This window comes from Triturus cristatus, chromosome 2_2 (genome assembly GCF_964204655.1).
Source record: "Triturus cristatus chromosome 2_2, aTriCri1.1, whole genome shotgun sequence".
NCBI classification, from domain to species: domain Eukaryota; kingdom Metazoa; phylum Chordata; class Amphibia; order Caudata; family Salamandridae; genus Triturus; species Triturus cristatus.
In genome coordinates this window covers 781763896-781791731 of record NC_140582.1, presented here as the reverse complement: position 1 = coordinate 781791731, position 27836 = coordinate 781763896, and positions in this window count along the sequence as shown.

Sequence of the window (27836 nt, the reverse complement as noted above, 5' to 3'; positions counted from 1 at the left end):
GTGCAACAGTAGGGAAAGTGCTGGATAGTGTAGGGAAAAAATTACTATTCCCACTCTAGTAAGCGCAAACATAGGGAAAGTGCTTGATAGCGGAGGTGTAAAAACTACTATTCCCACTCTAGTGAGTGCAACAGTAGGGAAAGTGTTGGATAGCGGAGGGGTAAAAATTACTATTTCCACTCCAGTGAGTGCTACAGTAGGGAAAGTGTTGGAAGGCGGTGGGGTAAAAATTACTATTCCCACTCCAGTGAGTGCAACAGTAGGGAAAGTGTTGGAAAGTGGAGGGGTAAAAATTACTATTCCCACACCAGTGAGTTCAACGGTAGGTAAAATATTGGATAGTGTAGGGGTAAAAATTACTATTCTCACTCCAGTGAGCGCAACAGTAGGGACAGTGTTGAATTGCAGAGGGGTAAAAATTGCTATTACCACTCCAGTAAGTGCAACAGTAGGGAAAGCGCTGGATAGCGGAGGGAAAAAATTGCGATTCCCACTCCAGTGAGCGCAACAGTAGGGGAAATGCAGGATGGCGTAGGGGTAAAAATTACAATTTCCACTCCAGTGAGTGCAACAGTATGGAAAGTGTTGGATAGCGGAGGGGTAAAAATTACTATTCCCACTCCAGTGAGTGCAACAGTAGGGAAAGTGTTGGATAGCGGAGGGGTAAAAATTAATATCCCCACTCAAGTCAATTCAAAATTACAAACAAACGAAATATCAACTACAATAAAAAAAGATGTTAAAAAACACAAAAAGAAAACATATATACAAATATTAAAAATGACAAAAGATAGAAACATATTCTAATGTTAAAAGAATCTAAAAATTACCCACAAAGATTATTTAATGAAAATGTTAGAAATAATTTACAAATAACTATATTTAATAGAAATTAATTATAATCAAAAACATTAATTGTTACATTATTTCCTACCCTATAACACCACACAATTCACAACACACATCTACCTTTTTTAAAAGGTGTACCTCCATAATTAACATAATTAATTACCAAATAAACAAATATTATTAATTAAAAAACAAATTAAAACAGATAAAAATTGATTTACCCACCAAAATTTACCCCTATAAATCAAAATCCACACACAAAATAAAAATAAACAATTACCATAAATATTTATCAATTAATGATGAATATTATTGAGCCACCAATTATTAATTAATTATTAATTAATGAAACCTAAAATACTTTCCACCCTCTACCCCAAAGAACATAACACATACATAAAAATCATTACACAATTTCTGTAACTAATTTTACATTATTAAATTAAAATCAACTTTTTAATTCATTTTAAAGAATTTATTTCCCACCCTTTACCACTATAAACCCCACAACTAACATCTTAAATTAATTACACAATTGCCATATTACATTTTTAATTAATTAATTAATTAACAATTAATTATTAATTAATTATAAATAAATTACTTCCCACCCTATTCCTCTATACACCCCACCACCCATTTCTAAAAAAGACACAATTAACATAATTAATTACCAATTAATTATTAATAAATAACAACCAATGAATGAATAATTAATAATAAATTGATAGCCACAATTAACATTATAAAATATAAATTAGATAAATATTATTAAAAAAATAATTAATGTATTTATTATAATTAAATCACTTCCCACCCTATTCCCCTATAAACCCACAAACTGCTATATAACTAAAAAACACAAAATTTTATTAACATAACATTAATAACAACTAAATATTTAACCCATATATTAAAAAACAAAAGCAATACTTATACAAAACAATACATTACATACTTTTTAAATACATACTAAAATACATTACACTAATTTAAAAATCGATATTTTAAACAACTATATATTTTTTTGCAAATGATATTACTAACTTTGATATTTTCCAAAGCCTTAAAGTTGATATTCTTGACCACGATATTCTTGCTGTCGATATTTCTGTATCACAATATTTTCAACTCGATATTTGTGTATGTCGATATTTAAAACTCGATATTCTGTTTGTGCACCCTAATTTGGATCCATTGGTCCATAAACAAATTACAGTTTTTAACAAGCATTTGCGATGCAATAGGTCTTGCATTCACGCGAGTTTGAGCTAATGGCATTGTAAATACAATGCCTATTATTTATGTTTTGGGTTTTAAAATATAAATAAAAGGCATTGTCATGTACAATACTAATAGCTTAAACTCTCGCAAATGCGAGACCTATTGCATTGCAATAAAGGGCCTTTTCGACTGCTTGTTAAATTGTAAATATCAGAGGAAGAGACGGGCCTGCAACGTCTTTAAATTAGTGATAAATAGTGCAGTTTAGAAGATATGTAAGTGTTGTAAATGACATAGACAAAAAGTGTGAAGTGAGAGTTACAGATGATCTGAGCTATAAACACTAACAAAGCGCTACAACACCTTTTGCTCTGTGATTACACTGTTGTGGGTCAGGAGGAGGAGCAGGGGGAGCTATTTCCTGCACTCTCCGTGATTTGAGTGTGCAGTGTGACATTGCGTAATGTCATTGCTATCGTTGGCCTAATAAAAAACACTTCAGCTGTAGTAGGGCCCTGGCTTCACCTTCTGGTGCAGGGCAGGCTGTGCTTTATGACAGGAGTGGAGGGAGGGAGGGATGTTCTCGGTTGCAGCTCCGGTCTCATACAGTGCCCCTGCTATTACTACTGAGCAAGAGGCGCTGGTATTGGTGGTGGTGGTGGTATTGGTGGTGGTAGCAGCATTGGTAGTATTGGTGGTGGTCGTATTTGTGGAGGAGGTAGTATTGGTGGTGACACTATTGGTATTGGTGGAGGTCGTATTGGTATTGGTAGTGGTAGTGGTGGTATTTGTATTGGATGTGGTGGTACTGGTATTGGTGGTGGTACTGGTTTTGGTGGTGGTGGTATTTGTGACAGCAGTATGGGTATTGGTGGTATTGGTAGTGGGATTGGTGGTGGTGGTACTGGTACTGGTGGTGGGGGTATTGGTGGTGGTGGGGTATTGGTGGTGGTATTGGTGGTGGTGGTGGGACATTGGTGGTGGTGGTGGTATTGGTGGTGGTGGTGGTGGTATTGGTGATGGTATTGGTGGCAGTGGTATCAGTGGTATTGGTGGTATTGGTTGCGGTGGTGGTATTGACGGTAGTATTGGTGGTGGTGGTATTGGTGGGGTGGTGGCTGTATTGGTGGTGGTGGTATTGGTGATGGTTTCGTGGTTGTGGTATTAGTGGTGGTGGTGATGGTGGTATTGGTGGTAGTATTGGTGTTGGTGGTGGTGGTATTGGTGGTGGTGGTTTTGGTGGTGGTGGTTTTGGTGGTGGTGGTGGTGGTGGTGGTGTTGGTATTGGTGGTATCGGTGGTGGTATTGGTATTGGTGGTAGTGGTACTGGTGTTGGTGGAGGTGGTATTGGTGGTGGTGGTATTGGTGGTGGTGGTATTGGTGGTTGTCATATTGGTGGTAATGGTGCTTTTGGCAGTGGTGGTATTGGAGGTGGTGGTATTAGTGGTGGTGGTGGTATTGGTATTGGTGGTGGTAGTGCTGGTGGTAGAGGTATTGGTGGAGGTGGTATAAGTAGTGAACTTGGTAGTGGTGTTGATATTGGTGGTGGTATTAGAGGTAATATTTTTTTTTCTTCCTTTTTTTTGTCCTCATTTGCCATATCCCACATTCTCTGCGTACACCGACCACCTAGCGTGCCCTCCGGTAGAAGACATGATTAATTCCTCAACCGAGCCTACGCACGATGACATAATGGTGGATGATGATCAGCCAGAAAAAGAGACACATCCCGACTGGATTTAAATACCAGCTGTAGGATCTAAATGGAGAAACGATGAATCAAAAAGTCCCAAAATGCTCGATTGCCTTTGTTACCTGGCCTGGCTAAGTCCATCCTTGATGTCTCAATCAAGGACGTCAGCCAGCCAGCATGCTGAGGCACAGATGAGTCGACCCACACTTTACAAATCTGTCTTCTGACCAGAAGTATTGCATAGAAGAAAAAGAGTCTGGCCTGGCCCGTAATATTGGAGTCTAAGCCAAAAACTATTAATGGCAATGTAAGAATCAGGTTGGCCTCTAGAATGGAATTCAGTGATGTTATTACTTCATCCCAGAACCGGGCGATAGAGGGGCAATCCTTGAACATATGAATATCCGATGCATTGGGAAGATTGCATTTATTGCACTTTTTATTTTGCTGGTACTTTGACAACCTTAACGGGGAGAGGTAGGCCCGATGTACTGTGAAAAGATGATTCCGTCTAAACCATGCAGGTTTCACAATTTTATATAGTATAGAAAAAGATTTAATCCAGTCCTCTTTGCAGTTATAGTCCAGATCTTCTCCCCAAAGTTCTCCAGGGAGGGTGAATTCGCCATCGATGTCGTCGAGCAAACTCCAGTACCACAAAGCAACTTCTTTACCCCCCCTTTGCCGCTCTACCAGTAGTTGTTCCAAGTTACTAACAATCCCCAAAGGAGCCCCTTTTTCGCCAAGAGCCCTGGCCCAGCTTACAAGTTGTATATACTTGAATCTTGCCAATCCTGATCCGACCTTACCCTGCAAATCGTCCCAAGATATAATGTCACCTTCTAACAGAAGTTCCGCCCACCTTACAATTCCTGCTTCCCTCAAAGGTGTGGCCAATTGGTCTTTCAGCCAGGCCGGTAGACCTGGGGAGTCCCAAATTGGTGCGTAGTTGGAATAATAAGAGAGCCCCAGGTTCTTCCTGACTGATGCCCAGGCCTTGGCCAAAGATTTTAAGATTTTTAATTTCACCTTTTTGAAGAATTTTTGGTCTCCATATTTGAACAAAAATCCATCTAATGGTAGGTCCGCACCAACTAGCATTGCGTTGTACATTAACCCCAATGAAGTATTAGATGGAGACTTTAAAAGCATCCTTGAATATGAAAACATGAAGGCCCATGCGTAATATTCTAGGTCAGGGAGTGCCAACCCCCCCTTCTCTCTTCTTCTCCTCAACTTTTTCCATGCAAGCCTAGTGATTCTATAGTTCCAAATAAAAGAATTTATCTCTTTCTGACATCTGTTCAAAATTTTAGAGTCAAAAACCAAAGGGATAGTATTAAAGAGGAATATGTATTTGGGCAGAATAGACATTTTCACGAGGTTTACCCTCCCAATGATAGAAAGTTGGAGATGGGCCCATGACTTTAAGAGCTTCCGACAATCCTTAAATACCCGGTCTATGTTGCTTTGTGCAATATTTTCGATATCTTGTGTTATCCAAATACCAAGGTATCTCATAGAGGAAGTCGTCTTCAGATGTTCACTAGCGATGTTCCATGCCATAATTTCTGTTTTTCCAGGATTGATTTCATACCCGGAAAAACGGCCAAATTCCTCCGCCCTTTTAATAACCGTTGGAAATGCTAGACCCGGGTCAGATGTTAAAATAAGAATATCATCTGTGTACAAAGCAACCCTCCTCTCCCACCCCTCGAATCTAAATGATGGAATATTCTCGTCAGTTCTCAGCACCTGCGTAAAAGGTTCTATATACAGATCGAAGAGTAAGGGAGAGAGAGGGCAACCCTGCCTAGTTCCTCTCATGATAGTAAAAGGCTCTGTCAGAATTAATAATCTAGCTGATGGTGCTCCGTACAACAGAGAGATAGTACGGCAAAAATGTTCACCAAAATTAAATTTCTTCAGGACCGCATTCAGGTAGCTCCAATTAACCCTGTCAAACGCTTTAGTAGCATCCAACGTAAGAGTTGCCAAGGGGATGGAGAAAGTGGTAGCGATATCAATTGCGCCAACCAGCTCCCTTGTCAACTCAGCCAATTGTCGCCCCCTAATGAATCCCTTCTGATCTTGGTGTATAACAGATCCAATTACACTCCCTAATCTTGCTGACAAGATGGTTGCAAAGATTTTGTAATCACTATTGAGGAGTGAGATTGGCCGATATGAACCACACTCACACGGATTTTTACCTGGCTTAAGTATCAGCACAATGATTGCCTCGTTCCATGATTTAGGAGGCATCTTGCCCTTGATCAAGATCTCATTAAAGAGGACCGTAAGCGTTGAAACCAAGGTTGGTGAAAGCACCCGGAAAATCTCACCAGGTAAGCCATCGGGACCTGCTGCCTTCCCCTTTTTAAGTAAATTTATTGCTGTGATGACTTCAGCCTCTGAGATTTCCTTCTCCAAGTATTTACTTTGAATCTCGGTGAAATTTGGCAGAGGTATTTTCCCCAGGCAAAGATCTCTTGCAACTTGGTCCTCAACGATGTCCTCTTTATAAATACCACTTTTATCTCTCTAATATAGTTTTTAGCCTGATCTGCTTTCACTTTCCAGGCCAGCAACTTTCCTGCAACTTCCCCTAACTCAAACTGGGCAAGTTTGCTCACCTCCCACCTCCTTGTAACTCTCTCTTGAAGGATAGATTCCATCTGACTCTTAAGATCCATAAGCATATCTTGCTCAGCAACTGAGCCCATAGAGAGGCCGAGATTTTGTTCTATTACCTTCATCTCAAATTCTAAGGCTGTAAGCTTCTCCCTATATATCTTACGCCTATAAGAGGCTCTGTTAGTAATGACACCTCTAAGAAATGCTTTCAGTGCCTCCCACACCGTAGTTATTACAGCAGAATCCAGATTTATCTCCCAAAAATTTTTACTTTCATCTGCTAAATGCTTGATTTCATCATCATCTAATAATATCGTACGGTCGAAGGACCACGTAGCATATCTAGGCTGCTGATCGCCTCTTAAAGAAAATGAAACAGCGGAATGATCAGACAGGTGAGACGGGAGATAATCAATTGAAATCAACGAATCATTAAGAGAAAAACTAAATAATGCGTAGTCTATCCTGGATTTATGCTTATATTTAAAGTTCCGAAAGGAGACCCCCAGTTTGTTCCCCGATCGCTCTCTCCAAATATCAGCTAGCCCCAACTGTGTCATAATTGAGATCAATGTTTGTCTAGAGTTGGACAAAACTTGAGCTCTGGAACTGCTTGATTTATCTAGTTTGATGTTAATGACGAAATTGAAATCTCCCATCCATATTATGGGGTCCTGATATGTAACCAGATGATTTCTTATACAATCTAGATAATAGGGATCATCTTGATTGGGCCCATAATATCCTACTAGTATGTAAACCCGCCCATGTACCAAGATTCGAGCTATAATCCACCTACCACTTTGATCTTCTTTATGACCCAAAATTTGCACTTTCACTGATTTTTTAAAGATGATAATAATCCCTCGTATGTTTGCATTATGATCCGTGGATATAAATTTATCGATCCATCTCTGTTTTCCCAAAATTTCTGAGGCTTCAGTCCTAAGAAGATGTGATTCCTGAATGACAATAATCTGCGCGGGGGAATCTCTCAAATACTGGAAAATACGATCTCTTCTGCTCCTCACGCGCAGACCATTAACATTCCAGGATAAATACTGTAGAACAGTCATAATCCCTAGTAACTACCCACAACCACCCAAGCACTCTAACCATCCCATTCCATATAACTTAGTGTGCACGATTGAGGATTATTTGAGATTTCAGCCAATTTTGGGGACATCTTAGTCTTAAAAAGAAATGACGAATGAGGATTTTTAATTTGCTCCCATCACCAACCCCCCCTTCCCACCACCCCCCCCCCCTGGAAAACCCTCCCTTACTTTCTCTGACCTGTTGGGCTGTCAGATTTGCGTCATTGAGCAGTACCCTCGTACACAACTACAAGATCCCAAAAAAAAAAAAAAACTACCCTTCTGATTCCCCATGAAACATACCATCACAGGGGAAGAGCGTAGAATGAGAAAAACTTATAATATCCTCCAACATTTTTTTTTTTTTTTTTTCCCATCACTCCCTTACACAAAAGCCCCCTTTTTTTATTTTTTATTTTATTTTATTTTCCTAACCCAAGTATCTGATACCATAATAGAAATACTGTTAATTTCTTGAGATTTTTTTTAAAAAATTTTTTTTTATTTTTTTTTACCCCTTTTACCTTTCCCTACATAATTATTCCCAATTATCCCACCTAGGAACTATGGCCTTAATTCAGAATGATGATAGCTTCAAAAATTCAAGCACCTAGCTTCGCCCTTGAGAACTCCTTAGTGTATCGTTCAGCCATGCATCTGCCTCCTGGGGAGATCTAAAATTAAGCATTTTATTATTGTACATCACCCGCAAAAAGGCAGGAAATCTCATCTGTACCGTAGCACCCAATGATCGGAATTTTTCCATTCTTTGGCCAAGCTCCCACTGACGGTCCAGAGTGGTTTTGGAGAGGTCTGATCGCACCTCAAAGGAGAACTCAGGACCCTTAACCGACTTCTCTTTTAACGCCAGGTTTAATAGCTTCTCCTTCAGGGCATAAGTCTGAAAATTAATCAAGATTTTCCTTGGTTTGTCTCTTCCGGGTTTTAACCGGAATGGGTCTCGATGAATCCGCTGTATATCTTTCTCTAAAGTCTCCACATCCTCGTCGAAAACCAAAGAGGTTTTTAGCAAGTTGATCACAAAGGACTTAATATCCGCTCCTTCCTTTCCCTCCGGAATTTTAAGAAGACGGAGATTGTTCCGACGCGAAAAATTCTCAAGAGACTCAACCCTTTCTTTCAGAACAGCCCCCTCTCTCTGTAAGGAGTGGATTTTATCCTCGGCTTTCTCCATGCCCAATTTCAAAACCTCCACAGAGGTCTCCAAATTCTCAATCCGCCCTCCAAGATCATCAACTTTCTTTTCAAGGGATTCACACGTGGCTCTTATTTCCGCCTGATTGAGCTTAGAGGTTGAGAAATCAGATCTAATCTCTTCCCTCATATCTGCTAGTGTTTGTGCGAGTTCCCCCAATGTGCTCCGATCACCGGCTGTCTCCATAACCTTTAATGTCACATCCCCACTGCTAGCCTCCCCCATCACCACTCCGGTCCTAACTTCTTGGGGGGTGGATACTTGTTCACAGGCTAAAGGCCTTATGTCGGAGATATCAGACATAGGATCAGGAGAAGGGTCAGCAAAAAGTGGCAAGGTGTCCTTACTAGCACAGATCTCCAAAACCTGAGGTAGGACCTTGAAGAAGGAGCGCAGAGAGGGGGTTGTTCGAACTGTGTTACTCTGTTGTTTCTTTTCCACTTTCGGTAAGGAGTTTCTCCCTCTAACGCGCTTCTGTACTTCCTTATCCTCTCCCTCCTGACTCCGACTTGCCCTTCTATTCTTTAACTCCCCCTCGCCTATTGGAGTGCACCTTCTGGCCTTTCCCACTTCAAGTTGTTCACAATCCCTCTCAGCCGCCCTTACCAAAACTGCTACTTTCTCTTTTTTGCTAAGGGCCTGCTTACGCAGTATGCTTCTGTCCCCTTTAAGTATTTTCTTCCCTTTATCTATTTGTTTACATTTAACAGGGTTATCGTGGGTATTGTGAGCCTCCTCCGCACCCTCCGTAAATATCGGAGCCTTACCTTCTGTAGCTTCTGGAGCCCTATCGGCGTGCTGACTTACTTCTTTGCTGACTGGGGCTGATGTCACCAACTCCTCGACCTGATTGCTGCCCCCCCCGGCCACATCCATGCAGCGCTTTCGACGATTAACAGGGTTTAGTCCTCCTGCGGGGCCGCCGAAGCTCCGTCTTAAAAGTCCACGAGCCACCACCGCGCGGCCGCGTCTTAGTTCCACGGCAGCCCGACACCACCTTAGCAAACAGGGGGAAAGGAGTGGCTTCTCCCCGACACACATCCGCCGAACGCCGAAAGCAAACCGGAGAGGATCAAACTTTCAGCAGAGAGACTCCCTGCCAGTCGTGTCTCACCGGGTCCGCCGCGTAGATGGGGAAACGAGTCAGGAGGAATCAGAAAAGCATTCGAAAGAGAGGTACGAAAGAAGGTACTGCTCGGAGACGCGTGACCTGCGCTAACCCGCGGCCGCCATGTTTCCCCAAGAGGTAATATTGTTGGTGGTGGTGGTATTAATGGTGGTATTGGTGATGGTTGTGGTATTGGTGGTGGTGCTGGTATTGGTGGTGGTGGTGGTATTAGTGGTGGTGGTATTAAGGGGGGTGGTATTAGTAGTGGTGGTGGTACTGGTGGTGGTGGTATGTATTGGTGGTGGTGGTACTGGTATAGGTGGAGGTGGTATTGGTGGTGGTGGTATTGGTATTGGTGGTTGTGGTATTGGTGGTGGTGGTGGTATTGACAGTGGTGGTATTGGTGGTGGTGGTATTAGTCTTGGTGGTGGTATTGGTCTTGGTGGTGGTCATATTGGAATGAGATGGTGGTATTAGTGGTGGTGGTGGTATTGGTGGTAGTGGTATTGGTGGTGGTATTGGTAGTGGTGGTGTTGGTGGTTGTGGTGGTGCTGGTGTTATTGGTGGTGGTGGAATTGGTGGTGGTGGTATTGGTGGTTGTCATATTGGTGGTAATGGTGGTATTGGTGGTGGTGGTATTGGCAGTGGCAGTATTGGTGGTGCTGGTATTAGTGGTAGTGGTGGTATTGGTATTGGATTGGTGGTGGTGGTATTGGTGGTGGTGGTGCTATTGTTGGTAGTGGTGGTATTGGTGGTGGTGGCATTGGTGGTGGTGGTACTGGTATTGTGGAGGTGGTATTGGTGGTGGTGGTATTGGTGGTGGTGGTATTGGTATTGGTGGTGGTGGTATTGGTGGTATTAGTGGTGGTATTGGTGGTGGTGGTACTGGTATTGGTGGTGGTGGTATTGGTGGTGGTGGTTTTGCTGGTGGTGGTATTAGTGGTGATGGTATTATTGGTGGTGGTATTAGTAGTGGTGGTGGTATTGGTGGTGGTGTTGGTATTGCTATTGGTGTTGGTGGTAGTGGTATTGGTGGAGGTGGTATTGGTGGTGGTGGTATTGGTACTGGTGGTTGTGGTATTGCTGGTGGTGGTGGTATTGTGGTGGTGGAATTGGCAGTGGTGGTATTGGTGGTGGTGGTATTAGTCTTGGTGGTGGTATTGGTATTTGATGGTGGTTGTATTGGATTGGTGGTGGTGGTGGTATTGGCGGTAGTGGTAATGGTGGTGGTATTGGTGGTAGTGGTATTGGTGGTGGTATTGGTAGTGGTGGTGTTGGTGGTTGTGGTGGTATTGGTGGTGGTAGTGGTATTTGTGTTGGCATTGGTAGTAGTGGAGGTATTGATGGAGGTGGTGGTATTGATGGTGGTGGTATTGGTGTTGGTATTGGTGGTACTGGTGGTGGTGGTATTGGTGGTGGTAGTAACGGTGGAATTGGTGATGGTGGTACTGGTGGTATTGGTGGGGGTGGTGGTATTGGTGTTGGAGTTATTGGTGGTGGGGTGGTATGGGGTGGGGTGGTATTGGTGGTGGTATTGGTGGTGGTGGAGGTATTGGTGGAGGTGGTATTGGTAGTGAACTTGGTGGTGGTGTTGGTATTGGTGGTGGTGGTATTGGTAGTAGAATTGGTGGTGGTGGTATTGGTGGTGGTGGTATTGGTGATATTGGTGGTGGTGCTGTTGATGTTGGTGGTGGTATTGGTGGTGGTGATGGTGTTGTTGGTGGTGGTATTTGCATTGGTGGTGGTATTGGTGGTGGTGGTGGTGGTATTAGTGGTGGTGGTGGTATTGTTGGGGGTATTGGTGGTATTGGTGGTGGTGGTGGTATTGGTGGTGGTGGTGTTGTTGGTGGTGGTGTTATTGGTGGTGGTATTTGCATTGGTGGTGGTATTGGCTGTGGTGGTGGTTTTGGTGGTTGTGGTATTGGTGGTGATGGTGGTATTGGTGGTGGTATTGGTGAGGGAATTGGTGTTGGTATTGGTGGTGGTGATATTGGTGGTGGTGGAGTTGGTGGTGGTATTGGTGCTGTTGGTATTGGTGGTGGAATTGGTAGTAGTGGTATTGGTGGTATTAGTGGTGGTGATGGTATTGGTGGTAGTGGTGCTGGTATTGGTGGAGGTGGTATTGGTGGTGGTATCGGTCGTGGTCATATTGGTATTGGTGGTGGTGGTATTGGTAGTGGTTGTATTGATGGTGGTGGTGTTGGTGGTATTGATGGTATTAGTTGTGGTGGTGGTATTGGTGGCAGTGGTATTGGTATTGGTGGTGATGTTGTTGGATTGGTGGTGGTGGTAATAGTAGTGGTGGTGGTATTGGTGATGGTGGTATTGGTGGGAGGGTGGTGTTATTGGTGGTGGTATAGATGATGGTATTGGTGGTGGTATTGGTGGTGGAGGTATTGGTGAATTGGTGGTATTGGTATTAGTGGTGGTAGTGGTATTGGTGGTGGTGGTAATATTGGTGGTGGTGGTGGTATTGGTCTTGGTAGTGGTGGTGGTGGTGGTATTGGTGGTGATGGTATTGATGGTGGTGGTGGTGGTATTGGTGGTGTTGGTATAGGTGATGGTGATATTGGTTTTTAAAAACTTATTTTTATTGCCATTTTCACATTTCATATATTGTACATCATACATATTCTTCAAGTGGTCGTATCCGATCATACATCCTGTAAGGTTACTCAACAATTGTATTGATTGATGATTCGTTACCAAGAGGCCTAAACAGTGTATACAATCATCGTGACGTTCACAGCCTACAATCTCGGGTTCCATATATGGCAAAGGAACTGGGGTTCAACAGAGGTGTAAACTAGGGGAGGAATATGGGAGAATATATCCAATTGCACTAGGGGGGGAATGCAGCGTCGTGATGGTGAGGTACCTCTAATACCATGTGTGCCTATCCTGGTCGTTGCGACCGAAAATCGTAATAGTGCGCCTGGAGCTAGGGTCCGTCAAGGTCTCGCACGGCTGGGAGCCTACGGGTTCAGGTGGGCAGAGCCTGTGATTGTGTATTCCGGATTAGTTGTGTAGATGCGTCATCTGGCGGGTCCGCCCCCGGGGAGAGCTGCCTAAACTGGTATAGTAACATGGCCCATTCCATTGATATAGGGTGCTTGCGGGTCCCTTTCACCTCCTCCTCCCGTAATGTCTCCTCCTCCGCCACCGCCCATTTGAGTGTAGCTCCCACCCACGCTGCCACCGGAGGGCCGATGGGGGAACGCCAATGCATGGCTATGCTGCGTTTGGCCAAGAGCACCGCTAAGGAGAGGAAGCGAGTCTGCACCCTGTGTTGCTTACTGATGCGAAAGATGCCTATGGCGCTGGCCTCCCAAGTGTTCATGCAGGTTAACCCAGTAAGGGTACCCAAAGCGGTGTGAATGTGATGCCAGAAGATTTGAATGACGGAGCAGCTCCAGAACATATGTCGAAAGTCTGCGTTTTGTTCTTGACATCTGGGGCATAGGAACTGAGTGTCAGGGTAGAATCGTTGGAGGCGTGCAGGTGTGAGATAGGCCCTGTGTAGGATATAATATTGGATGTTTTTAAATCGTGCGTTTCTGGAGACTTTCTTAGGGTATCTCAAAGCCTTCTCCCACTCCCCGTCATGAAGCACCCGCCCGATTTCTGCCTCCCAGGTGGCCCGGAGGGTCGCCAATGGTTTATTAGCCAATTCCCGTATGGCTTTGTAAAGCCACGTAGTTAAATGGCGTCCTGCTCCCATATGTAGGATCGTGTGTAGCACTGGGTGTGGGTGTGGTTCCCCGCTACTTAGGTCCTGATGTGGCCGGTAGCTGTCTAGGAGTTGGCGGTGGAGCAGAAACTGCCCTGGGGGAAGCCCGTATTCCTCCACCAAACTAAGGAACGTCTTAGTTGCCCGTCCTCGAAAAGGGACGCTGCCTCTGTTAAGTCACATCCCGTCCATGTGCGAAGCGCGCTATTCGTGTAGTAGTGTTCCCGATTGGGCCATCCTACTAGAGTGAGTAAAGGGGAGTACAACGGGGTCCCCGGGGACATGCGGTGTATCCGCAGCATGCACTTACGTGCGACCAACACCTGTAAGGGGTACGTGGGCTTTGGGCGTGTGCCAGGGAGGAGCAAGCGACGGATCTCCGGAACCGATACCCGTCCCGCGATGGTATGAGTTTCCACAGTGTACCTGTCTGCTGTCCAATGAGACAGCCATTGCAGTTGTGCTGCTAAGAAGTAGGCTTCGAATGATGGGGCTCCCAAGCCACCCTGCGTGGTGGGCAGTTGTAGTTTTGTCAGGGCTATTCTGTGTCTGTTGGACCCCCAGATGAGCGCACTAAGAAGGGAGTCTAGGTCCCGGAAAAAGGTCCTGGGCGGGATTACGGGTAGGTTGGTAAAAAAGTACAGCAATCTCGGAACCATGATCATTTTGGCCAATGCCACTCTCCCAATGGGAGCCAATGGGAGGCTCTTCCAAAATCCGACCGAAGCCCTAATGCTCGCTAGAGCCCTGCAATGATTACCCTCGAACATATCTGCTGTGGAGTGGTAGAGACGAATACCAAGGTACCGGGGGGCCTCCGCGCTCCAGGGTACTCGCTGGGTTCCTATGTGAACCACCTGTGGAGGTAGTCCCGGATGCAGCGGATAAATTGTGGATTTATCCCAATTTACTCGTAGTCCTGAGGCCATGGTAAATTCCTGCAAGGTTTCCCAGAGGGGTGTCAGATCATCCGCAATGTCCCGCACATAGATCAGTAGGTCATCTGCGTATAAGGAAACACTATGCACCGTGCCTGCTATCGGGATGCCCCAGCCCTCTCCCTCCCGCCGGAGCCGCACAGCCAGAGGTTCCACCGCCAGGGCAAAAAGTAGAGGGGATAGCGGGCAGCCCTGTCGTGTGCCTCTCTGAACCGCAAACTCCGTCGATATGCATCGGCCTAGGCGCACCCGCGAGGTCAGTCCGGTGTACAATAAGCGCGTATAGGCGAGGAGGGTGGGCCCTATGCCTACTCGCTGCAGCACCGAGAACAGAAACTGCCATGTGAGGGAATCGAAGGCCTTCTCGAGGTCTAAGATGAGACAGGCCGCTCGAGGGTATATCCCCTGTACCTGATCCTGAATGTGGAAGACTCGACGTATGTTCTGGGACGTACATCTGCCTGGTATAAATCCGCACTGGTCCGGGTGAACCAGAGAGCGTATAATTTGGACATATCTATCCGCCAAGGTCTTCCTGAAGAGTTTACAATCGGCAGACAATAGCGATATCGGACGGTAGGAGGCCATTCGTTGTGGGTCCCTATGTGGTTTCAGGAATGTCACGATTACGGATTCTCGCATGGATTTCGGCAGTTCTCCTTTCTTCAGCGCCGCCGCAAACACCTCCACTAACCGAGGGACTAGGTGCACTGAAAATGTTGTGTAATATTCTAGGGGGAACCCATCCAGCCCCGGAGCTTTATTGCGGGCCAGGGCACGCAGGGCCCGCGTCACATCCGCCGAGACTAGTATGGTATCTAGGGCCTCTTGCTCTGTTCTCGTGATTGTTGGGAGAGGTAAAGGATCGAGAAAGCGATCCACTACATCCTGCAGGGTAGAGGTGGGGTCGCTATACGTCTCGGCATAGTAGTCGCGGAAGGCCCCCAGAATCTCCGCCTGGGAGTGCACTAACACCCCCCTAGGGTCCAGTATCTCGGTAATGGGTTTGACTTCCGTGTCTTGCCTGGCTAACCACGCCAGTAGAGTGCCCGTCTTGTCCCTCTCGTTATGCATCCGGGTAGCATATGATCGGAAGTTGCACCTTCGCAGATCCGCGGAGGCCGAGTGATAGGCTGTTTTGGCTTCTGCTATACGCCGCGTCTCCTCTTCGGACGTAGCATCCCGCTTGGTGAGGGTCGCCAGGCGGTGTTCCGTGGTGGTGAGGGCCTGTTCCAACACGCGTCTAACACCCGTTATTTGCCGCAGGCACTCTCCCCGGGCCACCACCTTAAACGCATCCCATTCCACCAACCTAGAGGACGCCGTCCCCGAGTTGCGCGTGAAATAGTCTTGGATGCTACCCTCCTGATCGTGACGAAAGATCTGGTCCGATAGGCAGTCCCGTGGCAAACGCCACGTGGGGACCGGTGGGTGTGGGGGCCGCCAGCGTAACTGGAGAATGTGAGCATCGTGATCGGATATAATCCTGCCCAGGTAGTCTGTGTGGGTGATCCTGGGTAGGATAGTCGCCGTACATAAGAAGCGGTCAAGGCGGACGCGCAAGTTGTGTGGGATGGAATGAAAGGAATACAAGCGGACCTGGGGGTGGCGCAGCCGCCAGGCATCAGTTAGCGACCAGTGTGAAATCCATGCCCGGAATCTAGTGGTTTGCTTATGTGCCGGGGAGTGCAGTGGAGGTGGGTGCGACCGGTCAAGGTGCAGGTCAAGTGAGCAATTATAGTCTCCTCCCAGAACCCAGGGTATAGAAGCAAATGGGGCAAGGACCCCGGTGAGATGGTCCCAAAACTTGTCTTGGTCAACATTAGGGGCGTAAATGCTACCGAGAAGTACTACTTGTCCGTCTAAAAGACCCTCCAGTAGTGCATATCTACCTTCTTTGTCGACTACTCTCCGAAGCTCCCAGAAGGGAGTCCCCGGTCGCACCCAGACCAGCGCCCCGCGCGCATACGCAGAGTAGGTTGTGGCACACAGGAGACCCCGCCATTTCGACTGCAGTTTCCCGACCTCTTTTGCAATGAGGTGCGTCTCTTGCAAAAAGACTATCGGGGTGTTGTGACGCTTTGCGTAGGAATACACCGCATATCGTTTGCGCGGAGTGTGAAGCCCCCTAACATTCAGGGTAAGGATGGTGACATCAGTGTGTGGTGCGTGATGCGCCATGGTCTGTGTCTGTTCGCCAAGCGCAGGGACTACGCCTATTGAGGTGCGTATACCTCGGTCGCTCCAGGTGGCTAAGGGTGTCTGCGCCCCCGACGCCGCATAAGCATATGTGGGAGATGGTTGGATCTGTTTCATTCCATATGAGGGGTGGGAAAGGTGTGCAACTGGGGTATACAACTGTACCAAAGGGGTCGGGGAACATCCCCAATACCTGGGACCCATCATCAAGGACGGTGCGTCCAAACCTGTTCACCCACTTAAGGGGAAATACAACAATATATGAAGGGGGCGGCGGTGCATGCGTGCTGGGCCAGAAACGACTCGGGCCAGTAGTAGGAGAAAAGGACGTTGCACCTGCTACAGCAGGCTACGATAGAAGGGCCAAAGTTCAATAGGTGGGGAAGAAAGTACATTTGGCGCAATGGTAGGTACAAGAGTCCCCTTTTCATTTCGCATGGGAGCCAGATTGTCCATCTAGAATGAGGTCCGCCGTCTGCGGAGTGACCATGGGGGGTGTCACGGAGTTCTCCCCCGTCCCTGTTCCATCACTGTCATTCTCCTCCTCCGAGGTAAAGATATGCGGTGGCCGATCAATGTCATCCGGTAGAGGAGACGCCTGCAGGTCGATCACCGCTTGCAAGGCCTCCCTCCGTTCTTTCACGATTTGCTCGAGGTCAGGAGAGTCTTGGGTGCGGGCATGTGCTCTGCCACTCGCGCCCTTGCGTGGGCATCGTTGCGACCGCCTTCCGGATCGTGGAGGCTTAGGATGTGGGTCTCTTGTGATCTCCGCCCTGGATTGTCGTGCACAGTGCTGGTCTGCCCAATCTTGAGCTTCCGTGGCGTTCGTGAAGAACACAGTAGAGTCAGCATAGACCACCCTGAGACGGGCCGGAAAAAGCAAGGAGTAGTGGATATTGTTCTCGCGCAGACGTCTCTTTACATTCAGAAAGGAGGCACGTTGTTGTTGAACTGCTCGTGCATAGTCGGGGAACACCATAACACGTTGGTTGTCGACTCGCAGGGTGCCCGCCACTCGTGCCGCGCGTAGCACCGCATCCCTGTCGCGGAAGTGGAGGAATTTCGCTAGCAGCGGCCTCGGGGGTGCCCCTGGGGGCGGTCGGCGGGCCGGGACCCTGTGGGCTCGTTCCAGAGAGAAGAATGCAGAGCGATCCTTATCCGGGGTGAAGGATTTCACCCAGGTCTCTAGGTATTGCAGGGGGTCTGTGCCTTCGATTCCTTCAGGTAGCCCTATTACGCGAATGTTGCAGCGTCGTGAGCGCCCTTCTAAATCGTCCGCCCGCTCCTCCATGATGGTTAGGCGATGCAGCACCTCTTGGAGCGTCTGCTGGTGTTTATCGAGCATTGGCTGTACTTCTTCCATCTTCTTCTCTCCGTCCTTCACTCTATCCACCAGTTTCCGATGGTCGTCCCGGATAAGGCTAATGTCCGTCGCTAGTGTCCCGAGCCGCTCCTCCATGGAGACCCTGGAGTGTTCTATGGCGGCCAGAACCTGGTCCAACTTGACAGATACTGAGGAGTCGGGCAGCGACTCCGTCGCGCCCACCCATGTCCGGGCTCTGGGCATCTTCTCCGGGGCCGTCTCGGGGACCGCCGTCTGTTGGGTCCCCCGGGGCTTCCCCATGGTTGCGGGCGAGGTGCGTCTGCTGGGGGACACGGGTTCCCTCTCCCCCCAAGGAGGCAGGGGGGTCGTCTCGTCGCTGGTTTCGCTCAGTCCAATGGTTTATGTCCCCACCGGGGCCCCCCACACTCCGCCACCGGCCTCCGCAGCTTCGCGTGATCCTCCGCACCCGTCTGCTGGGGGACGCGGGCTCCCTCTCCTCCCGAAGAGGCAGGGGGGGGCGCGCCTCTGCTCCGATCTCGCTCTCGCCGAGGATTAGTGCCCCCACCAGGGCTCTCCGTGCTCCGCCACAGGCATCCGCAGCTCCACGAGATCCTCCGCTATTCTGCTCCTGTCTGTGCGCTATGAGGAGGTCGCCGTCCGGCGTTCTCAGGGATCGTTATTCACAGCATATGAGAGGCGCCATCCCAACTCGTGTCTTCCCTCAAAGCGGGCCCCCGCAAGGCACTCCACCGCTCGGCGCTCTTCGGTAGGTTCCCAGGCTGGCCACCCCTATCGGCGATGTTCAAGGTCTGGGTGCCGTCCGGGTTTATGCCGCCCCGCAGGGCGGGGTATCCCGGGTAGGGTCCGGGAGGAATGTAGGCCGCTCTCCCACAGTACCGGCGCCCTCCGCTCTCAGTGATGGGCTCCAGGCCTTAATGGGGTGATGTCTCGTCGGGCGCCATCTTAGGGTCAGGCGTCCCGATCCTGTCTCCAGATCCACCAGGGCTCCCCCCCGCAGCACCGCACTCACCGCCGGCGTCGTAGTCTCCAGGCGCCTCCAGGGAAAGCGCCGGTTCTCATCCGGTGTGCCTCGTCCCCTTAGCTGCGGGGCCGATTGCTGCGTGGGACTCGTTCCGCTGGTGTCATGGCCGCTCTCTCTCTTCGCGCCCGGGCAGGGAAGGGGACGCCCATACTTGCAGCCTGTCTCCGGGGCTTCACCATCCCACCGTGGTATGCAGGTACCAGTTGAGGCTCAACGGGGGTCACAGGGTAGGTGTGCCGACTGTACCCGCTGTCCAGTGGTCCTCCGGTCCCTCGATCGCGGACTTCAGGGTCCGCTCGCCGCCATCTTGCGCTCCCGGGTCCCGGTCCGGAGCTGTTTCATGCCGCCACTCTGCTTCTCCCTCTCAGCGGTGCACCGCAACGGAGCAGTGGATGCCTGGGACCCTCCGATGCCCAGCGGTACGTTTTCCGAGGGGGTGCAACGTCAGGAAGTGGCCACCTGTCCGGCCCGATCGCGGAGCCCTAGCAAGATGCAGCCGCCATGATAGCCGGCTTGGCCACGCCCCATGGTGATATTGGTGGTGGTATTAGAGGTACTATTGTTGGTGGTGGTATTAGTGGTTTTATTGGTAGTGGTGTAGTATTGGTGGTGGTATTGGTGGTAATAGTGGTATTGGTGGTGGTGGTTTTGGTTGTGGTGGTATTGGTGGTGATGTTATTGGTGGTGGTATTAGTGGTGGTGGTGGTATTGGTGGTGGTGGTACTGGTATTGGTGGAGGTGGTATTGGTGGTGGTGGTATTGGTATTGGTGGTGGTGGTGATCTTGATGGTGGTAGTATTGGCAGTGGTGGTATTGGTGGTGGTGGTATTAGTCTTGGTGGTGTTAATGGTATTGGTGGTGGTGGTATTGGATTGGTAGTGGCATTCTTGTTGGTATTGGTAGTGGTGGTGTTGGTGGTTGTGGTATTAGTGGTGATATTGGTGTTGGTTTTGGTATTGGTGGTGGTGGTACTGGTGGTATTGGTGGAGGTGGTATTAGTGGTGATATTGGTGTTGGTTTTGGTATTGGTGGTGGTGGTATTGATGGTGGCATTGGTGGTAGTGGTATTGGTGGTGGTGGTTTTGGTGGTGGTGCTATTGACGTTGGTGGTGGTGGTAGTAGTGGTATTGGTGGTGGTGGTATTAGTAGTGGTGGTGGTATTCGTGAGGGTATTGGTGGTTTTGGTAGTGGTGGTATTGGTGGTGTGGTGGTTGTGTTATTGGTGGTGGTATTTGCATTGGTGGTGGTATTGCTGGTTGTGGTAATGGTGGTAGTATTGGTGGTAATGTTGGTAATGGTGGTATTGTTGGTGGTATTAGTGGAGGTATTTGTGGTGGTGGTTATATTGGTGGTATTGGTTTTGGTGGTGATGGTGGTATTGGTGGTGGTATTAGTGGGGGATATTTATTGGTAGTATTGGTGGTCTTGGTATTGGTGGTGGTGGAATTGGTGGTAGTGGTATTAGTGAAGGTGTATTAGTGGTGGTGATGGTATTGGTGATGGTGGTATCGGTGGTACTGATATTGGTGATGGTGGTATTGGTGGTGGTATTCGCAGTAGTGGTGTTGGTTGTTTTGGTGGAATTGGTGGTGGTGGTGGTATTGGTGTTGGCATTGGTAGTAGTGGAGGAGGTGGATTGATGGAGGTGATGGTATTGATGGTGTTGGTATTGGTGTTGGTACTGGTGACACTGGTGGTGGTGGTATTGGTGACCGTGGTAGTGGTGGAATTGGTGATGGTGGTACTGGTGGTATTGGTGGGGGTGGTGGCATTGGTGTTGGTGTTATTGGTGGTGGTGGTATTGGTGAAATTGGTGGCAGTGGTATTGGTGGAGGTGGTATTAGTGGCGGTGATGGTATTGGTGGAATTGGTGGTATTGGTGGTGGTGGTACTGGCATTGGTGGAGGTGGTATTGCTGGTGGTATTGGTCGTGGTGATATTGGTATTGGTGGTGATGGTATTGGTAGTGGTGGTATTGATGGTGGTGGTGTTATTGGCAGTGGTGGTCTTGGTGGTGGTATTGGTGGTGGTGGTATTAGTGGTGATGGTATTGGTGAGGGTGGTATTGGTGGTATTGGTAGTGTTGGTAATGGTAGTGGTGGTGGTATTGGTGATGGTGGTGTTGGTGGGGGTGGTTGTGGTATTGGTGGTGGTGGTATAGATTGTGGTATTGGTGGTGGTATTGGTGTATTGTAGAAATTGGTATTAGTGGTGGTGGTACTATTGGTCATGATAGTGGTGGTGGTGGTGGTATTGGTGGTGATGGTATTGGTGGTGGTGATATTGGTGGTGGTATTAGAGGTACTATTGTTGGTGGGGGTGTATAAGTGGTTTTATTGGTGGTGGTGTAGTATTGGTGGTGGTATTGGTGGTAATAGTGATATTGGTGGTGGTGGAATCAGTTGTGGTGGTATTGGTGGTGATGGTATTGGTGGTGGTGGTGGTGGTATTAGTGGTGGTGGTGGTATTGGTGGTGGTGGTATTGGTGGTACTGGTATTGGTGGAGGTGGTATTGGTATTGGTGGTGGTGGTGATATTGGTGGTGGTGGTGATATTGGTGGTGGTGGTATTGGCAGTGGTGGTGTTGGTGGTGGTGGTATTCGTCTTCGTGGTGGTATTGATGGTGGTGGTATTGGATTGGTGGTGGTGGTATTGGTGGTAGTGGTATTGGTGGTAGTGGTATTGGTGGTGGTATTGTTAGGTGGTGTTGGTGGTTGTGGTGCTATTGGTGGGGGTGGTATTGGTGTTGGTATTGGTGGTGGTGGAGGTGGTGGTATTGATCGTGGTGGTGGTATTGATGGAGGTGGTATTGTTGGTGGTATTGGTGGTGGTGGTACTGGTGGTATTGGTGGGGGTGGTGACATTGGTGGTGGTATTGGTGGTGGCGGTATTGGTGGAGGTGGTATTAGTGGTGATATTGGTGGTGGTGTTGGTATTGGTGGTGGTATTGGTGGTGGTATTGTTGGTGGTGGTATTGGGATTGGTATTGGTGGCAGTGGTATTGGTGATGATGGTATTTAATTGGTGGTGGTGGTATTGGTGGTAATGGTGATGGTGTAATTGTGGTGGTGGTAATGGTAGTGGTGGTGGTATTGGTGATGATGGTATTGGTGGGGGTGGTGGTGTTATTGGTGGTGGTGGTATAGATGGTGGTATTGGTGGTGGTATTGGTAGTGTTGGTATTGGTGTATTGGTGGTATTGGTATAAGTGGTGGTGGTGGTGGTATTGGTCATGTTGGTATTGGTGGTATTGGTATTAGTGGTGGTGGTGGTGTTGGTGGTGGTATTGGTCGTGGTATTGGTGGTTGTATTGGTAGTGGTGGTATTGATAGTGGTGGTGGTATTGGTGGCATTGGCAGTGGTGATATTGGTGGTGGTGGTAATAGTGGTGGTGGTGGTATTGGTGGTGGTGGTATAGGTGGTGGTATTGGTGGTGGTATTAGATGTGCTATTGTTGGTGGTGGTGGTATTAGTGGTTTTATTGGTGGTGGTGTAGTATTGGTGGTGGTATTGGTGGTGTTAGTGGTATTGGTGGTGGTGGTATTGGTTGTGCTGGTATTGGTGGTGATGGTATTGGTGGTGGTATTAGTGGTGGTGGTAGTATTGGTGGTGGTGGTATTGGTAGTGGTGGTGATATTGGTGGTGGTGGTATTGGCAGTGGTGGTATTGGTGGTGGTGGTATTAGTCTTGGTGGTGGTATTGGTGGTGGTGGTATTGGATTGGTGGTGGTGGTATTGGTGGTAGTGGTATTGGTGGTGGTATTGGTAGTGGTGGTGTTGGTGGTTGTGGTGGTATTGTTCGGTTTGGTGTTGGTATTGGTGGTGGTGGAGGTGGTGGTATTGGTGGTGGTGGTGGTATTTTTGGTGGTGGTACTGGTGGTGTTGGTGGGGGTGGTGGTATTGGTGGTGGAGGTATTGGTGACGGTGGTATTAGTGGTGATATTGGTGGTGGTGTTGGTATTGGTGGTGGTGGTATTGGTGGTGGTGGTATTGGTGGTGGTGCTATTGACATCGTTGGTGGTGGTACGGGTGGTAGTGGTGGTATTGGTGGTGGTAGTATTAGTAGTGGTACGGGTATTGGTGGTATTGGTGGTCTGGTGGTGGTGTTATAGGTGGTGGTATTTATATTGGTGGTGGTATTGGTGGTGATGGTGGTATTGGTGGTGGTATTAGTGGGAGCATTGGTGGTGGTGGTAGTATTGGTGGTATTGGTGGTGGTTGTATTGGTGGTGATGGTGGTATTGGTGGTGGTATAAGTGGGGGTATTTATTGGTGGTATTGGTGGTGGTGGTATTGGTATTAGTTGTGGTGGAATTGGTGGTAGTGGTATTGCTGAAGGTGTATTAGTGGCGGTGATGGTATTGATGATGGTGGTATTGGTGGTGGCGGTACTGATATTGGTGGAGGTGGTATTGGTGGTGGTATCGGTGGTGGTGATATTGGTATTGGTGGTGCTGGTATTGGTGGTTGTATTGGTAGTGGTGGTATTGATGGTGGTGGTGGTATTGGTGGTATTGGCAGTGGTGGTATTGGTGGTGGTGGTATTAGTGGTGGTGGTGGTATTGGTGGCGTGGTATTAGTATTGGTGGTGGTGGTATTAGATTGGTGGTTGTAGTATTGGTGGTAGTGGTATTGGTGGTGGTGGTGGTATTGATGGTGGTTATATTGGTAGTGATATTGGTGATGGTGGTATTGGTGGTGGTGCAATTGGTGATGGTGGTACTGGTGGTATTGGTGGGGGTGGTGGTAGTGGTGGTGGTATTGGTGGAGGTATTGGTGGAGGTGGTATTAGTGGTGATTTTGGTGGTGGTGTTGGTGTTAGTGGTGGTATTGGTGGAGGTGTTGGTGGTGGTATTGGCGGTGGTGCCATTGACGTTGGTGGTGGTGGTGTTCATATTGGTGGTGGTGGTATTAGTGGTGGTTGTGTTCTTGGTGGGGTGGTGGTGGTATTGGTGGTGTTGGTGGTGTTATTGGTGGTGGTATTGGTGGTGGTATTGGTGGTGGTATTGGTGGTTGTGGTAATGGTGGTGGTATTGGTGGTGATGGTGGTATTGGTGGTGGTGGTAGTATTGATGATATTGGTGGTGGTGGTATTGGTATTGGTGGTGGTAGTATTGGTGGTGATATTGGTGGTGATGGTGGTATTGGTGGTGGTTTGTTGGGGGTATTGGTGGTGCTATTGGTGGTGGTGTTATTGTTATTGGTGGTGATGGATTGGTGGTGGTGGTGGTATTGGTGGTGGTATTGGTAGTGTTGGTATTGATGGTGGTGTTGGTATTGGTGGTGGTGGTATTGGCAGTGGTGGTATTGGTGGTGGTATTGGTGGTATTAGTGGGGGTGGTGGTGGAGGCGGTGGTATTGGTATTGGTGGTGGTGGTCTTGGATTGGTGGTGGTGGTATTGGTGGTGGTGGTATTGATGGTGGTGGTGATATTGGTGATGGTGGTGGTATTGTTGGTGGTAGTATTGGTGGTATTTGTGGTATTGGTGGTGGTGGTGGTAGCATTGGTGGTAGTGGAGGTATTGGTAGAGTTGATATTAGTGGTGATATTGGGGGTGGTGTTTGGTATTGTGGTAGTGGTATTGGTGGTGGTGGTGTTATTGGTGGTAGTGGTGGTATTGGATGTGGTATTGGTAGAGGTGAAATTGGTGGTTGCGGTATTGGTGGTGGTGGTATTGGTGGTGGTGGTATTGGCAGTGGTGGTATTGGTATTGATGGTGGTGATATTTGTGGTGGTGGTGTTATTGTTGGTGATGGTATTGGTGGTGGCATTGGTGGCAGTGGTATTGGTGGTGATGGTATTGGATTGGTGGTGGTGGTATTGGTGGTAATGGTGATGGTGGTATTGTGGTGGTGGTAATGGTAGTGGTGGTGGTATTGGTGATGATGGTATTGGTGGGGGTGGTGGTGTTATTGGTGGTGGTGGTATAGATGGTGGTATTGGTGGTGGTATTGGTAGTGTTGGTATTGGTGTATTGGTGGTATTGGTATTAGTGGTGGTGGTGGTGGTATTGGTCATGTTGGTATTGGTGTATTGGTGGTATTGGTATTAGTGGTGGTATTGGTGGTGGTGGTGGTATTGGTCGTGGTATTGGTGGTTGTATTGGTAGTGGTGGTATTGATAGTGGTGGTGGTATTGGTGGCATTGGCAGTGGTGGTATTGGTGGTGGTGGTAATAGTGGTGGTGGTGGTATTGGTGGTGGTGGTATAAGTGTTGGTATTGGTGGTGGTATTAGATGTACTATTGTTGGTGGTGGTGGTATTAGTGGTTTTATAGGTGGTGGTGTAGTATTGGTGGAGGTATTGGTGGTGTTAGTGGTATTGGTGGTGGTGGTGTTGGTTGTGGTGGTATTGGTGGTGATGGTATTGGTGGTGGTATTAGTGGTGGTGGTGGTATTGGTGGTGGTGGTATTGGTAGTGGTGGTGATATTGGTGGTGGTGGTATTGGCAGTGGTGGTATTGGTGGTGGTGGTATTAGTCTTGGTGGTGGTATTGGTGGTGGTGGGATTGGATTGGTGGTGGTGGTATTGGTGGTAGTGGTATTGGTGGTGGTATTGGTAGTGGTGGTGTTGGTGGTTGTGTTGGTATTGGTGGGTTTGGTATTGGTGTTGGTATTGGTGATGGTGGAGGTGGTGGTATTGATGGTGGTGGGATTGTTGGTGGTATTGCTGGTATTGGTGGTGGTGGTGGTATTGGTGGTGGTGGTACTGGTGGTGTTGGTGGGGGTGGTGGTATTGGTGGTGGTGTTGGTATTGGTTGGTATTTGAGGTGATGGAGGTATTGGAGACGGTGGTATTAGTGGTGATATTGGTGTTGGTGTTGGTATTGGTGGTGGTGGTATTGGTGGTGGTGGTATTGGTGGTATTGGTGGTTGTAGTATTAGTAGTGGTGAGGGTATTGGTGGTATTGGTGGACTGGTGGTGGTGTTATAGGTGGTGGTATTTGTGTTGGTGGTGGTATTGGTGGTGATGGTGGTATTGGTGGTGGTATTAGTGGGAGCATTGGTGGTGGTGGTAGTATTGGTGGTATTGGTGGTGGTGGTATTGGTGGTGATGGTGGTATTGGTGGTGGTATAAGTGGGGGTATTTATTGGTGGTATTGGTGGTGGTGGTATTGGTATTGGTGGAATTGGTTATAGTGGTATTGGTGAAGGTGTATTAGTGGCGGTGATGGTATTGATGATGGTGGTATGGGTGGTGGTATTGATGGTGGTGGTATGGGTGGTGGTATTGGTGGTGGTGGTATTGGTGGTGGTGGTGGTAGTATTGGTGTTGATAGTGGTGGTGGTGGAGGTGGTGGTATGGATGGTGGTGGTATGGATGGTGGTGGTATGGGTGGTGGTATTGGTGGTGGTATTGGTGATGGTGGTGGTAGTGGTATTGGTGGTGGTATTGATGGTGGTGGTGGTATTAAAGGTGGTATTGGTGGTGCTAGTGGTGGTGGTATTGGTGATTGTATTGGTGGGGGTGGTGGTATTGGTGGTGGTGTTATTGGTGGTGGTGGCAGTATTGATGGAGGTGGTATTAGTGGTGATTAGTGGTATTATTGGTGTTGGTGTTGGTGGTATTGGGGGTGGTAATGGTAGTGGTGGTGGTATTGGTGTTATTGGTGGTGGTGGTATTGGTGGTGGTATTGGTGGTGGTGGTATTAGTGGTGGTATTGGGGGTGGTATTGTTGCTATTGGTGGTGGTGGTATTGGTGGTCGTGATGGTAGTATGGTGGTGGTGGTGTTGGTGTTATTGGTGGTGGTATTGCATTGGTGGTGGTATTGGTGGTGGTGGTGGTATTGGTGGTTATGGTATTGGTGGTGGTATTGGTTGAGGTGGACGTATTTGTGGTGGTGGTGATATTGCTGGTATTGGTGGTCATGATATTGGTGGTATTGGTGGTGGTTGTGGTATTTGTGTTGGTGGTATTGGTGGTATTGGTGGTGATGGTGGTATTGGTGGTGATATTGGTGGGGGAATGGGTGGTGTATTGGTCTTGGTTGTGGTATTAGTGGTGTTGGTTTGGGTTTTGGTGGTGGTATTGGTGGTGGTATTGTTGGTTTTGGTGGTATAGGTGGTAGTGGTATTGGTGGTGGTATTAGTGGAGTTGATTTTGGTGGTGGTGGTGGTATTGGTGGTGGTGGCATTGGCAGTGGTGGTATTGGTATTGATGGTGGTGGTATTTGTGGTGGTGGTGTTATTGGTATTAGCGGTGGTAGTGGATTGGTGGTGGTGGTATTGATGGTGGTGGTGGTATTGGTGGTATTGGCAGTGGTGGTATTGGTGGTGGTGGTATTAGTGGTGGTGGTGGTATTGGTGGCGTGGTATTAGTATTGGTGGTGGTGGTATTAGATTGGTGGTTGTAGTATTGGTGGTAGTGGTATTGGTGGTGGTGGTGGTATTGATGGTGGTTATATTGGTAGTGATATTGGTGATGGTGGTATTGGTGGTGGTGCAATTGGTGATGGTGGTACTGGTGGTATTGGTGGGGGTGGTGGTAGTGGTGGTGGTATTGGTGGAGGTATTGGTGGAGGTGGTATTAGTGGTGATTTTGGTGGTGGTGTTGGTGTTAGTGGTGGTATTGGTGGAGGTGTTGGTGGTGGTATTGGCGGTGGTGCCATTGACGTTGGTGGTGGTGGTGTTCATATTGGTGGTGGTGGTATTAGTGGTGGTTGTGTTCTTGGTGGGGTGGTGGTGGTGGTATTGGTGGTGTTGGTGGTGTTATTGGTGGTGGTATTGGTGGTGGTATTGGTGGTGGTATTGGTGGTTGTGGTAATGGTGGTGGTATTGGTG